Raw genomic sequence first — 16,660 nt, 5'->3', positions numbered from 1 at the left:
AGTAGCTCTTCTCTGTTCTTGTAACTCGCATGTCATTGCATCATCACCATGTGCATTGTTTCTTGCTTCTTGATTATTTGTTGCAGAACTGGATATTGATGTGGATTGTGCTTGTGGTATTATAAACTCTGTAATAGGCCTGCATCGCTTGGCTGATTCCTTCCTTTCTGCTTCTTTTTGTTCTTTGCGTTTTAGTGACCCAGATTTATTCTTTTTCTTTTCCATGCTGGTAGGGGTAATATTCCTGAAATAAAAACTTAATTAAAAATAGCCCACATTGGGAAAAATGAATATTGATGATTGCAAGAATAACTTGAAGGAACGCCAGATAAACCCCTACTTGATAAAAAATATAAAATAACTTACTTACACTTCAATAGGCTATGTTCATTAGTCAATACTACTGTGGCCTATGCAGCTTCAGAAGAGGAGACAATCCACTGTCCAGTGCTCACACCAGCAAGCAACTGAGACAACTGTTGAAACTTAGAAGTTTGGTCCGACTATAGTAAGACATTAAGAATGGTCCCACGACCAAAGTTAACATGTCCAGTTTGATACCAGTGTAGTGTTACAAGTCGCAACCCTTTGAGTTTACCGATCATGGCTTATCACTTCAATATCTTTGACCTCATGATTCACGGTCAAAGGTACCGCTTCTCCTTTTCAGTGACCTCACGACCCTATGTACTGCTTGATATCCTTTCAAGTTTCCGACCATCTCAAATCACGAACTGTAACTTTATCTTTAAATTCACGCACTCTTGCTGAAAACGTGGATTTCCAACTATGTCCGACCCGGGTGAACCAGCCTCCCCCCCCCCCCCCCCCCCCTCCATTCCTTTTTACATCCGTTTAACACTGCTTCGTTCCTTCATACACTGAGTGATTATTTGTTTGTTTCTTTATTGCATTTTTATTTGGTATTGCTCTTTTTAAAAACAATTATATTTTATTAAGTTAGAATACAAATCTCAGGAAAGAAGTTGGAGATTTATTTATCTAATTAATTATAATTTTTAAGGGCCCTTCAGAGATTCACGGGCCCCTTCTTGGCTCTCCGGGCCCCGGACCGATGTACCGGCTGAACCAAGACTACTGCTTGATATCCTTTGAAGTTGCCGACCATCTCAAATCACGAATTGTAACTTTATCTTTAAATTCACACACTCTTGCTGAAAACATGGAATTTCCTTAATTATGCCCAACCCGGGCCCCCCTATTCCACATCTTTCCACTGCCTCCCCTGCTTCGTTCCTTTTCATGTACTGCTTATTTGTGTCCTGTTCTCTTTTTTTTCTTATTCCTTTTTATTACTAAAACAGTTGTCTGTGTTTGTTTCTTTATTGCATTTTTATTTGCTATAGGGGGCCCACTTCATCAGGGGCCCACTTGCCATCGGGCAAGCTGACATCCTGGCCAGTCCGCCACTGGTGGACGCCCACTCCAAATCGTTGGACGTCCACCGGGTAAACACGGCAAGCACAGCATAGACAATCAAAAAGCTCAGGGCCTCGTTTGCAACACATGGACTTCTGGAGGTATTGGTGTCGGACAACGGAACAGCATTCACAAGTGGGGAATTTGGAAAATTCCTAAAAGAAAACGGAGTCCGCCACATCAAAACGGCCCCTTACCATCCAGCGTCCAACTGGCAGAGAGAGCGGTCCAGACACTAAAAGCTGGACTCAAGAAGCAGCCAGCAGCGTGAATGGACATAAAGCTCTCCCGCTGGCTGTTTGATTACAGTACCACACCGCATTCCACAACGGGCATACCGCCAGCTGAACTCTTAATGGGAAGGCGGCTGCGAACGAGGCTGAGTCTCCTTTTACCAAATTTAATGGGGAAAGTGGAGAAACAACAGGAGGCCCAACGCAGGGGGCATGATAATAGTCGGCAGCAGAGACATTTCCAGGTGGGGGCACCGGTTTGGGTCAAGAATTATGGGAATGGACCAACGTGGGTCAAAGGCACAGTAGAGTCCCAAACAGGGCCCATATTCTATGAAGTTTCGATAGGAGGTAAGGTGCTGAAGAAACACCTAGACCAAATAAGGGCAGCGGAACCACACCTGGAGGCAGGCGAAGCTGGACCGCCTCAAGCTGGGATAGCCCAGACGGAAAGGATACCCACACCCCAGCCCTGAGCAATTTCTCCAGACCCCGTCATCCAATCGTCAGAGTCGGGGATGGACACGTTCGACGAGGCATCCGCGACACCTCTCCCCGAAGAGGAGGAAGAACAACTTCCAAGGAGGTCGTCAAGAAAAAGACAGGCACCTATAAGGTAGACCCCGCCCACGTCGGAGAACGGCCCGGCAGACGACACAGAGGTGACAGACCCCGGACATGAGGAGCAGGAAGAAGCTCAGAGGAATGCCAGCTGGCAGGAATTCCTCGGATCTTGGAGGGGGGGAGGTGTAATGACCTCCAATTAGCATTATTGGTTGGCCAATTGGAGTATGAGCTCTCTCAATGATAGCTAATTGAGAGGGCCCATATAAGCACCTGTGTAAGCTTTGTGATCCAGTCTTAAGTTGACTGGAATGCTAGCAGCACTGTTGGAGCTGCTCTTGTATATAGTTATTGGCAATAAATATTGGTGTGGTGACGGGACTCCTGCCTCCTGTGAATCATTACACTATGCAAAACTATTTGGAAGTACACAATGGGTGAAGTATAGCTGGCCTGGCTGAAGCCACTGCAGAGAGATTGCAAGAAAGTTTTCAGCAGAGAATACAGGCTAAAGTCTGGGGTCTCTCCCCCTCAATCTTTTGGAATAAGTGTATGGCCTGGTTCAGAAGCCAACATTACCAGAAATCTACCAACGAACCGCGAACTCGTAAGAATTGCAACATTTCCAACATCTGACTACATCCATAAAACCAGCAAATCCAAATCAGCTGCAACGTTTAAAAATCTATGCCTCAATGACAGTCAAAGGGCACTGAACCACATATTCCTTTAGGTTTTTTTATTGGATGCTAATTTCCCTCAGGTTTAGTGACTAAATAAATTTGCTCTTTCAAGAAAACATTGTTTGATTGGCTCCTTACTGCTCACAGCTTAAATAGTTAAATTCATTTCAATTGGTAAAGGCATATCCTCGCGAAAATAAAGATAAACCTCTTTGTGATCAACTGAGGAGGCTGAATAGAGGGGAATCAGTTCACTCTCCACCTGCTCATAACGTGTTGGATTGGCAATTTTGGACACGAAGGGCAATTTAGCGTGGCCAATCCACCTAGCCTGCACATTTTTGGGTTACGGGGGTGAAGCCCACGCAAACACGGGGAGAATGTGCAAATTCCACACGGACAGTGACCCACAGCCGGGATCAAACCTGGGACCTCGGCGCTGTGAGTCAGCAGTGCTAACAATTTCACCACCGTGCTGCCCCGCCTCTTACTTAATAGGTGGTGGTTAGGGCTTTTCTCCCATGATGGCAGTGTTGGGCAGCATCTAGTGTACAATAACAAATCTTGATAGCCATTCAAAAGGGTACTACAGGTCTTTTCCAGAGTGAGCAGTCATTGCTTCAGGACACCAAAGATCTGTTCTATCAAATTTCTTTATGGCGGCATTGCTCTTGGTGTGTACCTGGTGAATTCATGCACATCAGTTGTGAACTGATGTCATGAACCTTGCCATCAGTCGGATAGTCCTTGTTGCTCGATAGCTGTAGTGATCCTTACTTGAGTGTGGGCTGATGGGTCATGGAAAGACCACCAGGTGGCAGCACGGGCATGTATAATTGTGACGATGAAGGCCCTCCCCCTCACTTTGGCTGAACAGACTGTGAGGAGAACAGGGACGGAAATTGAGCTCAGGGCTGCTAGTGTGGTCAGGCCTAGTTGCAGAGCATAGAAAAGTGTAACCTCATTTACAAGTGCAGTTTTTTAAGTAAGAGCTCACGCAATCATTTAAGTTGTGTAGCACAATAAACCTACCTTCAAACTACTGGACGACCTCTAGTATTCTTACCAAAGCGCGACTGTAACTGAGTTACCATCTCAACAGGTAACAAAACATGGTACCAGGTATTGATTATTTGAACAGCACTAGAAAGATCAGGTTAGAGACCAGAAAGAACCAACGCAACCAGTAAAAGCAACAGGCCAGCCGCGCGACTGTGGAAGACTTTGCAGCATTTTGATCATGTTTTGGCCTGGGATAAACGAGGACATAACGAACATGGTGCTCACATGTGATACGTGTCAAAAGCATCGACCTGCACAATGCAAGGAGCCACTCCAGCAGCATGAGATGGCTACGTCACTGTGGAAAAAGTTGGCATAGACTTGTTTCACTCCATGGGTCGAAACTATGTTCTGCTCATCGACTACTCCAACTTTCCAGAAGTACTGAAACTCCTGGATCTCACAGCGGCGTCAGTTATCAAAGCCTGCAAAGAAACCTTCTCCAGGCATGGCATCCCACAGACAGTCATGTCCGACAATGGTCCTTGCTTTGCCAGCTGGGAGTGGTTGAAATTCGCAAAACAGTACAACTTCAAGCATGTGACGTTGAGTCCACACTTTCCTCAATCAAATGGCACGGTGGAGAAGGGTGTCCACATTATTAAACAACTAATCAGCAAGGCTGCTGACTCAAAGTCCGACATACACTTGGCCCTCTTGTCATACTGTTCGTCGCCTTTGAGCTCTGGGCTATCACCAGCTCAAATGCTCTTCAATCGTGATGTGCGGACAACGCTACCGGCATTACACTACACCAATCCCGATCACTCGCCAGTCCTGGACAAGATGCGTCACCAACGTCAGGTACAAAAGCAGCACTATGACCGGCAGGCAAAAGTGCTGCATCCGTTAGCAATCAACAACACGGTGAGGTTGCGAGACCCGGCTGGGGGTTGGTCTAACATGGCGACGGTTCTCCGCCAAGTATCGCCACGATCTTACATTGTGAAGCGTGATGATGGAATACTGTTTCGACTCAATTGCCAAGAACTTGATAAAGGTTCCACCTCATCAACCTGCATTCCCTACATTAGATCTGCAGGACCCTGTCATGCAACATCCTGGGACTCCAGCAGTGGGTTTCGAACAGACATAAAAGATTCTGGATCTCCATGCCCACTCAGGAGGTCTACCCGGATCAGACATGCACCCAGCCGCCTGAACTTGTGAACATGGACTGATACAATCATTGCTCTGCTCTGTCTTTGTATATAAAACTAACTGTTTGAATTTGTTTTTAGTTACAGCTCTGCAACGATGATAAAAAAAGTGAAAAGGGGGGATGTAGTGATCCTTACTTGAGTGTGTACAGAAGGGGCTGATGGGTAATGGAAAGACCACCAGGGGGCAGCACAGGAATGCATAAGAGTGACGCCGAAGGCCCTCCCCCTCACTTTGGCTGAACAGACTGTGAGGAGAACAGGGACGGAAATTGAGCTCAGGGCTGCTAGTGTGGTCAGGCCTAGTTGCAGAGCATAGAAAAGTGTAACCTCATTTACAAGTGCAGTTCTTTAAGTAAGAGCTCACGCAATCATTTAAGTTGTGTAGCACAATAAACCTACCTTCAAACTACTGGACGACTTCTAGCATTCTTTCCAGAGCGTCGACTGTAACTGAGTTACCATCTCGACAGGTAACAAAACAATAGCCACTGTTTGTTTTGTTATGGTGGTTGAAATATAGTGGAATGTTGCAGAATGAATGCTAGGATACCAGGTATTGCCCTGCATGATGCGCTGTCTATGGTCACACATCAGCTACAAGTTGAGCAAATGTCATCCCTATCAGTTCAGATACATGAGGGAGTTGACACAGTATATATACAAAGCAATATGTGTGCAGTCGCTGGTATCCTGCATCATGGGGAAACCTCTAATCTGTGTTAACTGTTGTGGTTCCGCCACCTGCTTCAGTCTGGAAATAGGGAATGAAGTTTTTTCACTTTTCAGAGAGAACCTCAGTGACAATACTATGCAACAGTGCACTGCAGGAGGTTGCTCATGTCTCCAGTAGCTGCCTAGCCAGAACCAGATGGGTGAAAATCCATAGCAAGGACCACCTTAGCAACCACTGGCAATATGGATCTTTCCCTGCACTGAGGTTGGAGATGTGGTCACATCAGTTGGGAGATTCTTTAGTGACATAATGGCAATATTAAACACTGGAAATACCTGAAGTTCAGTTAGGATATGTCCTCTTGCTGAGCGTCATTCAGTCCCTCCTCCTCCCATTAAATACAAAAAAGGAGGAAAATTCTCCTGGTGTTCTGCCCATCTGCCCAACCAACATCATTAAATCAAATGATCTGGCCATTAGCATAACAGCCCTCTGTGGGAGCTTGCTATGCACAAACTGGCTGCCATTTCTTCCATATTACAGCAGGTAACATTTCAAAAAAGTACTTTATTCACTCCAAATACTTTTGCACATCCTGAGATCAAGGAAGATTCTATAGAAAATCAATTATTTCCACATAGACACAGCCCAATTCCTTCATGGGTAACTCAAGCTTGGCTTTAGTTTCTACACTAGAAAGCTAGAATAAAGAGCTGGACATATCATTACAACGTAATTTGTTTCAATTCAAAATGAGAAAACTGTATCTCTTACTTTGGAAATTGAATTTCAAAATTAAGGAAAGACTTGCATATTGAGTCTTTCACGACCACCTGACATCACAATGCATCTCAAAGTGATATGGCCGCCTGGGCTAGCGTGCGGTCAATTGAAGCTCCACTTAACCCAGAATCGTAATACAATTGAAACGACCAAATAATTCTTAGAAAAACACCTGCAGTCTTTGTCCCTTGGCTGCCCAACAACTACCATCACCAGGTTTGTAAATTTAAAGACAATTACTTTCATTAATAACAATAACTATAATTCAATAGGCAGCAAATACAACTGGTTAACTATTATGTAATTCCTAACCCCCCTCTTTAATTCACCCCCACTTTCTATATACACACATACACACATCAGATAAACAAACACAAAGGGGAAAAGAGGGGTTTAAAAATAATGATGAAGGTAAAAAAGATGGGTTTTTGTTTCAGTTGGTTGTCTTCTAGCACCCCTTCCTTTAGTTTAAGAGAGAGAGAGAGATTCTTCTGCTGTTCGGAAGCTAGCGCAGGGTACTACTTTGTAACTTTTGAGTTCCTCACTTCTTCTTCTCGACTTAAACAACTATCGACCAAAAATGCTAACGGCAAAATAAAATAAATTGGAAATTAAAAAATCAACAGGAAGGGCCCTTACAACAGTCAATTAAGTATTTTTGAGGTGTATTTTGAGGCTGTAATGTATGTACGTGGCAAAGAACTTACACACAGCAACCTCCAGTAAACAGCAAATGATAATGACCATATTCTCCGGCCATTTGTGATGGTGGCTGAGGAATAAATACTGGCCTGGTACTGGCGATAGCTCCCCTGTTCTTCAAAATTGTGCCATGGGCTCTTTCGGTTTCACTTGAGAGGACCTGGGTTTGAAATCACACCTAAAAGACAACACCTCCAATGATGCACCCCCTGAAGGCTGCATTCGGGTGTAAACCTTGATTTTTGTGCTCAAGTCCTAGAGTGGGATTTGAAACCAGACATTTGTGATTCAGTGGTGAGAGTTCTTTTTTTAAAATCAGCTGACACTTTTGTGCAACATGTTAATGCTACCGGCTGGTATTTTCCCCCACCAATATTGGTATCAAGAGCTAAAAATATAACATTTCCATTAATTCTGGGTGTATTTAAATGTTGTCATTGTGGATTTAATAATTGCAGGATGCAATGAATTTATCGCTCATTGCCATTAGGTGGCACTGGTGACGAAGAAAGCTTCTGGCTGGACAATAAAGGGGTAAATGTAATGCTAACTTTGCTGGTCTGCTTTAGTGTGTCATTAACCTCTTTCTCTCCCATCACATCATGAACACTTGACAACCCGATAACCGGAACCAAATCCCTGAAAAATATTTACAAATGGGAAGGAATTGAAATAACTAAGAAACCAGGAAACTCTTTAAAGGGCGACGGCAAACACTTCTTAATAGGAAAAGAATTTAAGATGGTTATTGGCTACTCGTGAAATTATACAGTAAATATTAAGTTATCAATAAAGCTAATCAAATACCAGGATTACCGATTGCAACCATTTTTTAAATAAATGTTTCTAATTGGGTTTTTGAACAAAGTACAGTTATATACACAGAATAAAATATATATATAGAAGAAAGAGAGAAAACACACAAAAAAACTGGTATGATATTGTGCACGAGCTCCACAACAGCAACTCTGTACAGTTAGCAATATTATTTTTAACAAATAAGTAGGCACGTGTTTGTGGAGGGGGGGAGGGCCGGGGGGGGGGGGGTGGGTTGGGGGGGTGGGGGGGTGGGGGGGGGGGGGGGGAACTGGGGAGGTACATATACATTTGGGTGCCAGAGAAACAATTTCATTGGTTATGTCCAATACAGAGAGGGCAATACGTGAATGGATCTGGTGTTGGTGTTGTTACTTGCTTCTCCTGGACGGTTTTCGCTGCCGTTGACGTTGCGCGTTCACCTCCGCTTCAGTCGTTCGTCCCGTCTTTTGCCCGTATTTTCCTTGCTCTCTGTTACTGTATTTGCCACGTTTGTTGTCATTTCCCGTGCTCTCCTTCCGGCTCTCATTCCCTTGCCTCCCACCCCCCCCTCTCTGGTTCCCCTCTCCACCCCTCCACTCTCCCTCCCTCTCCACTCCTCCCCCCCTTCTGCCCCCCTCCCCTTCTCCGGTGGTTCGCCTTTCTTTTCTCTTAGGATTAGCTGTTCTATTCCTCCCTCTCGCGCCTTGGCTGCTTTCCCCTGATTCTTGGCTACCTGGTTATTCTTCTGCTTGTTCGTTGGCCATAAACAGGTCCCGGAACAATTGGGTGAACGGCTCCCACACTCTGTGGAAGCCGTCGTCTGATCCTCGGATCGCAAATTTGATTTTCTCCATTTGGAGAGATTCTGAGAGGTCAGACAGCCAGTCTGCAGCTTTGGGTGGTGCTGCTGACCGCCAGCCGAACAGGATTCTACGGCGGGCGATCAGGGAGGCAAAGGCAAGGGCGTCCACCCTCCTCCCCAGGAATAGATCTGGCTGGTCTGATATCCCGAAGACCGCCACTTTCGGGCATGGCTCCACCTTTACTCCCACCACTTTGGACATTGCCTCGAAGAAGGCAGCCCAGTACTCCACTTTTAGTTGCGTCAGGTTGAGCCTTGCATACGTGAAGGTGGAGTTGACCCAATGCAGTGCTTCGCTCCAGAGTGTCCACCCTATTTCAACCCCCAGGTCTTCCTCCCATTTCTTTCTTGTTGCGTCCAGTACGGTGTTGGCCCTTTCTACCAGTCGGTCATACATGTTGCTACAATTCCCTTTATCTGGGATGCTTGCGCCCAGTAACTCCTCCAGTAATGTCTGTCGTGGTGGTTGTGGGTAAGTCCTTGTCTCCTCTCGTAGGACGTTTTTGAGTTGCAGGTACCTTAACTCGTTCCCCCTGGCTAACTGGAATTTCGCCATCTGTTCATCCAGTGTTGCGATCCTGTCGTCCGTATATAGGTCCCTAACTGTCAGTGGCCCTCCGTCCTGTCTCCACTTTTTAAAGATGGCGCCAGTCAGCGCTGGTGTGAACCTATGGTTGTTGCAGATGGGAGCTTTGTCTGACATTTTGGTCAGGCTAAATTGCTGCCGTAGTTGGGTCCAGGATTGGAGGGCGGCTATCACCACCGGGATACTGGAGTGTTTTTTGGGTGGAAGTCTCCTCCGCGCGTACCCACTCGGCTTCTGGCTCCTTGATCCATCCCCTTATTCGCTCATCTGTCGCTGCTCAGTGGTGGTAGAATTGTAAGTTTGGGAGGGCTACCGCCCCCCCACCCCCCCCCCCCCCCCCAGACTTTGTTTTTGTTAAGACCTTCTTTGGGATCCCACCATTCTTCCCCCCATACAAACGCCATGATTGGTTTGTCTAATGCTTTGAAAAAGGCCTTGGGGATGTAGATCGGGATGGATCTAAATAGGAAGAGGTACCTGGGCAGTACGTTCATTTTGATCGTCTGGACTCTCCCTGCGAGGGAGAGTGGGAGTTTGTTTCATCTTTGCAGGTCCTTTTTTACTTCTTCTGTCAGACTGGTGAGGTTCCATTTGTGGATCCCTTTCCAGTCACGGGCTATTTGGATCCCCAGGTAGCGGAATTTGTGTCGGGTTTGTTTAAATGGCAGTCCCATTAGTGCTGCACCCTCTACTTGCGGGTGTACTGGGAAGATCTCGCTTTTGCTCATGTTGAGTTTGTAGCCTGAGAAGGGAGCGCAATGATTCCGTCCATGCTGCTTTGTGGGTCCGAAATGTAGAGGAGCAGGTCATCTGCATGGAGTGAGACTCTGTGCTCTCTGTCGCCCCTTTGGATCCCCCTCCAGCTTTTTGCTGCTCTGAGAGCAAGTTAATGGCTCGATTGCTTGGGCGAACAGCAGCGGGAACAGTGGACAACCTTGTCTGGTGCCCGTGTGCAGCTGGACGTATCGAGAGTTGGTGTTGCTGGTCCCTGCACTTGCCAAGGGAGCGCTGTATAGGAGCCTTACCCAGGAGGTGAAACCTGTTCCAAGGCCGAACCGTTCCAATACCTCTATGAGATATTTCTATTCAACCCTGTCGAAAGCCTTTTCTGCGACCAGGGAGACGAACATCTCTGGTATTCTCTCCCTGGATGGGGTCATTATCACGTTCAGCAGGCGCCTATGTTCGAGGTTAGCTGTCTACCTTTGACAAAGCCCATCTGGTCCTCTGTGACCACCTCCGGTACGCAGTTTTCTAGCCGTTTGGCTAGGATTTTGGCCAGTATTTGTTCAGCAGTGACATGGGTCTGTATGACCCACATTCCGTTGGGTCTTTATCTTTCTTAGGTATCAGCGAGATTGAGGCCTGTGCTAACGTGGGTGGCAGTGTGCCCCTCGTTAGCGGGTCTATGAATATCTCCCCCAGGTGCGGGGCCAGTGCTGTCGCAAATGGTTTGTAGAAGTCTGCCGGGAATCCATCTGGTCCCGGTGTCTTCCCCGCCTGCATGGAGCTAATGCTGTCCATGATCTCTCCCAGTGCTAGTGGTGCTTCCAGGCCCCGTTTTTTGCTCTCCCCCACCACTGGTATGTCCAGTCCGTCAAGGAACCGTTTCATCCCGGACTCCCTCCTTTGGGGGCCCTGAGGTGTACAGCCCCTGGTAGAAGGCCTTGAAGGTTCAGTTAATCTTTTCTGGCTCTGTTTCTAATGTGCCTCTGGTATCCCTGATTTGTGCAATTTCTCTGGTGGCTGCCTGCTTTCTCAGCTGGTGTGCCAACAGGCGGCTGGCTTTGTCTCCGTGTTTGTATAGGGCCCCCGTGCCTGGCGGAGTTGGTGCACTGCTTTCCTGGTGGAGAGCAGGTCAAAGTTCCTTTGTAGTTCTTTCCTCTCCGCCAGGAGCTCTACGGTCGGGGCCTCAGAGTATTTACGGTCTACCTCCAGTATGGAGTCGACCAGTTGCTGCCTAGCCGCCCTTTTTTCCCTATCTCTTCGTGCTTTGAAAGCGATAATTTCCCCTCTTACTACGGCCTTTAGCACTTCCCAGAATATGGAGGGTGAGACCTCCCCGTTTTGGTTGTTCTCTGTGTACTCTGCTATGGCCTGCAGTACCTTTTCATTGAAGGCCTTGTCAGCTCGTAGGGCAATGTGCGACCTCCAAGTGGGTCGTTGGGCCCTGCCCATCTCCAGCCTCACATCCATGTAATGTGGAGTGTGGTCGGATATTCTCCACTATCGCAGGGAGATTCGTTAGTGCTGTTGGGGAGGGTTTCAACGTGACTGGCAGGGTCATGGGTACCTGAGAGGGAGTTCAGCTTGGAGGAAGCAAAATTGGTAACAGGAAGTAGAAAATATGTAAGCAAAATTAGAAGGCAGATTATGTGAAGGCTTGCATCAAATAGGATCGAATCCCATCAGAATGGGCACTTTATCTGAATTTATGCAGCATTTTTATCAAGGTAGATGACTTGAAGGGACAAGCAGAAGTAAATGGGCATGATTTAATGCCATTGCAGATATGTGGTTACAGGGAACTGAATAGTCAAGGATATTTGTAATTTAGGAAAGATATGCAAAAAGGAAAAATAGGTAGGCTAGCGCTGTTAATAAGGGATGAGATCAGTACATTAATGAAAGAGGACCTTACATTGAAGGATCAAGATGTAGTTTGGGTAGATATAAGAAATAGCAAGGAGCAACAAATATTAGTGGGAATTGTTTACACGACACTAAACTGCAGTGGTAATATTGGGGGCATGGTATAAATCAGCAAATTCGAGCAGCATGTAACATGGGTAATACAGTAATAATGGGTAACTTAAATTTACATTTAGACTGGGTAAGCCTAAGTAAAACTAATGCCGTGGATCATGAATTTCTATAGTGTGTTTCTGGAGATTATGTAATGATAAATTGTTAGTTAATAACCTTGCTGTGAAGGAGCCTTTCGGAAATTGTGGCCATATATGATAGAATTCTACATTACGTTTGAAAGTGATATAGTTAATTCTAAAACAAGGGTCTTAAATCGGAAAAAAGGAAACTATGAAGGCATGAGGGGCAGGTTGGCAATGGTGGATTGTGGAAATACATTAAAAGATTTGACAGTAAACAGTCAATGGTTAGTATTTATAGAATTATTACATGGTCTCCAACAAATATATATTCCTCAAAGACACAAAAATTCCCAGGAAAGGGAACTGTGGCTAACAAAAGGAAGTTAAAGATTGCATGAGATCAAAGGAAGTATTTTTTAGGGTAAGAGCATAAGACGTAGGAACAGAAGTAGGCCATTTGGACCATCGTGTGTGCTCCACCATTCAATGAGATCATGCCTGATCTGATATAATAATGCTAAAATCCACTTTCCTACCTTATTCCCATAACCCTCAATTCCGTGGCTGATTAAAAATCTGTTCTTCTCAGCCTTGAACACATCCCATGTGTCTGCAGTAAAGAATTCCGCAGATTCACTACCCTCTGAGTGAAGAAATTCTTCCTCATCTGTCTTAAATGGACGACCACTTACTCTGAGGTTATGCCCTCTAGTCCTAGACTCTCCCACAAAAGGAAACATCCTCTCAGCATCCGCCCTGCCAATCTCCCTGAGGATGCTACATGTCTCAATAAGGTCACCTCTCATTCTTCTAAACTCCAATGAGTACAGTCCTGATCTACTCAACCTCTCATTATAAGAAAATCCTTCCATACCCGGGATCAACCTAGTGAACCTTCTCAGGACTGCCTCCAATGCCAGTTTACCTTTCCTTAGATAAGGGGACCAAAACTGTTCACAGTATTCCAGGTGTTGTCTAACAATGCCTTTATAGCTTTAGCAAAACCTCCCTATTTATAAACTCTATTACCTTTGAAATAAAGGCCAACATTCCATTTGTCTTCCCATTTACCTGTTCAACTTGCAAGCTAGCTTTTTGTGATTTATGCACAGGAACCGCCAAATTCCTCTCAGCTGCAGTTTTCTGCAGTCTTTATACATTTAAATAACTTTCAGCTCCTTTATTCTTCTTACCAAAGTGCATAACTTCACATGTTCCTACATTATATCCTATCTGTCAAGTTTTTGCCCACTTAGTTAATCTGTCTATGTCCCTCTGCCACCACTTGCCTTTCCATCTATTTTTCTTGTCATCCGCAAACATGGTAATGGTACATTCAGTTCCCCACCTAAGTGATTAACATAGATTATGAATAATTGTTACCCCAGCCCTGATCCTTGTGGCACTTCATTCATTACAGGTTGCCATCCTAGAAATGCCCCTTTTATCCCAATTCTCTGTCTTAATCCTCTATCTATGCTAATATATTACCCCCAACACCCATCTTATGAAATAGCCTTTTGTGAAAATTAAAAAATGAAAATCGCTTTATTGTCACGAGTAGGCTTCAATGAAGTTACTGTGAAAAGCCCCCAGTCGCCACATTCTGGCGCCTGTCCGGGGAGGCTGGTACGGGAATTGAACCGTGCTGCTGGCCTGCTTGGTCTGCTTTAAAAGCCAGCGATTTAGCCCAGTGAGCTAAACCAGCCCCTGTGTGGTACCTTATTGATTGATTTTTGTAAATCCAAGTATATTACATCGACTGGTTCCTCTTTATCTATCCTGCTCCTTACTAGCTCAAATAATTAGAATAAATTTGTCAGGCATGATTTCCCCTTCCTGAAGACATGCTGACTGCTTGATGTTGTCATGTATTTTTAAATGCACTGCGAATACTTCCTTTATCTTGGACTCAAATGTTTTCTCAATGACAGATGTTACGCTAACTGGTCTATAGTTGCCTACCGTTCGCCTCCCTCACTTTTGAATAAGGGTGTTACACTGGCAGTTTTCCAATCCTCTGGAACTTTTCCAGAATTTGCGCCAGGGACCCGGGTTTGATTCCCGGTCTATAGACCATTTAGTTTGACATCAGTAATAGGGAAAATGTTAGAATTTATTATAAAGGATGTGGATGCGATAACTTGACACTTAGAAAATAATGATATGAGTCAACATGGGTTTATTAAAGGGAAATCGTGTTTGACAAAATTCCCAGAGCATTTGGAGGATGTTACCTGTAGCACAGATTAAGAATTAGTGGATGTGCTTTATTTGGGTTTTCAGAAGGCTTTTGCTAAGGTCCATACAGAAGGTTAGTAAATAAAATTTAGAGCACAAGGGAATTGGGGTATTATATTGGTACAGATTGAGAATTTGTTAACAAACATAAAACAGAGAGTAAGAATAAATGGGTCATTCTCAGGATGGCAGGCTGTTACTATTGAGATACTGCAATGATCAGTGCTGAAGCCACAGCATTTCACAATCTATATAATTGATTTGGATGTGCAGATAAAATGCAATATTTCCAAATTTTCATTTGGTAGCACAGAACGTGAGAATTGCTGGAAAAAGAAACATGCTGCTGAAACTTTACATCTTGCACTCATCAGGACAGAATTCACAAAAATACCAATTGTAAAGGGAATAACAATGTATCCTGCATCAGTTGAGCCCTTGGTGTGTCTGATTAATATGTGCTAGAAGCTACATATATTTACACACAGGGCCTTGCAGACAGGAGTATATCAACACATTGTGTCTTTTCAAACTAGACAAATGCTTGGGGGACAGACATTCCCTAGTATATTCCCCATGGCAATACCTTGACCAATCAGAATCGACCTACCTAGCTTGAATTTAAAAAAAAGCTTGACAGTTAACTGTTACCTGGTACGATCTCCGTGACAATGCCTTCTACCAATCAGAGTCCGCTTGCCAACCAATCAGCACTCTTTTCTTATGCAGTTTAAATTGAGCTGATAATTTCTGAAGGTCACAGTTACCGATTTATTAAAATATTTTTCTTTCCCAAAGAAGTTATGCATTAGGAACAAATCATTAAAATACAACCTGTAAAATTGTCACATTTTGCACATATGTGCTAGGCTGTTATCTCAGATGAAGTTTCAGTCAACGTCTCTCCCCCCCCCCCCCCCCCCCCCCCCCCCCCGCCCTAGACTGGAGTAGAAATATGATAAGCTTTATTTAATTTAAATGAATTAAGTTGCACCAAGCTTTTTATATTTAAGCTTTCTCTGCAGGGTACTGCTCCAATCTCCAGTGTGGACCATTGCATTAATTGTCTGTGAGTCACAGGGTTTGCTCACTTTGAATGAGTTACTTGTTTTCAATTTTTGTTAATTTGGTTTGTTTAATTTTGTAAACATAAATGATTGAGGACGCTTTGTTTCCATTAGTGCCAGAGACTGCCACTTCTTACTGCAAGCAGTCAGGTCTACCTGAAAGCACAAAATTCAGCTTACCAAGATTGTACCTGGAAACCACGTTATAATGGAATTAAATATTCCATTTTATTAACGCATACCACATTCATAGAAAATAGAAGCAGAAGGCGGCCATTCGGCCCTTCGAGCCTGCTTCGCCATTCATTATGATCATGGCTGATCATCAAGTTCAATTCCCTGATCCAGTCTTCCCCCCATATCCCTTGATCCCTTTAGCCCCAAGAGCTATACCTAACTCCTTCAAATGGTGAGCCACCTCTGTAAAACACATCACGGGGAAAGGGGGGGGGGGGGGGTGCAGAAAATCCTACCCATTCCCTTTGCGGATTCGAGGGAAAGCAGTGGAAGATTTCCAAACTGACTAGCAGCTTGCTGTACCGTGTTATGAGCACTCCTTCCACAGTCAACACACCTTGGAGTTGGACTTGAACCCGGAGTTTCTGGTCCAAGGTAGGGATTCTATCACTGCGCTCCATGGCCTCCTAATATTCTAATGACTGTCGTTATGTAACATTTTTTATTCTAGCTGATGAAACAAAACATTTTTGATGTTTTTACTGCCTTGATAATGTATCCTCTACTGATTACCTTTGGTAAGGGCATCTACCCTTTAAGTGGAGCAGACAGTCTTTAAGTGGTAACATGGATGCTGGATTTTCTACACTCTCAAAGAGCAAGTGGCCTACAGACAGCACAATTAGCCCTAGCTGGCAGCTTACCTATTCTATTGTCAGCCAGATCTGCACTCCACAATAAACTAACCCCAATGACACTTCTAGTAATCTTGAGGAGATCATTTATTGGATATGT

Source organism: Scyliorhinus canicula, chromosome 6 (assembly GCF_902713615.1).
Source record: "Scyliorhinus canicula chromosome 6, sScyCan1.1, whole genome shotgun sequence".
Classification (NCBI taxonomy): Eukaryota; Metazoa; Chordata; class Chondrichthyes; order Carcharhiniformes; family Scyliorhinidae; genus Scyliorhinus; species Scyliorhinus canicula.
Note: the sequence above shows the minus strand (reverse complement) of the source record.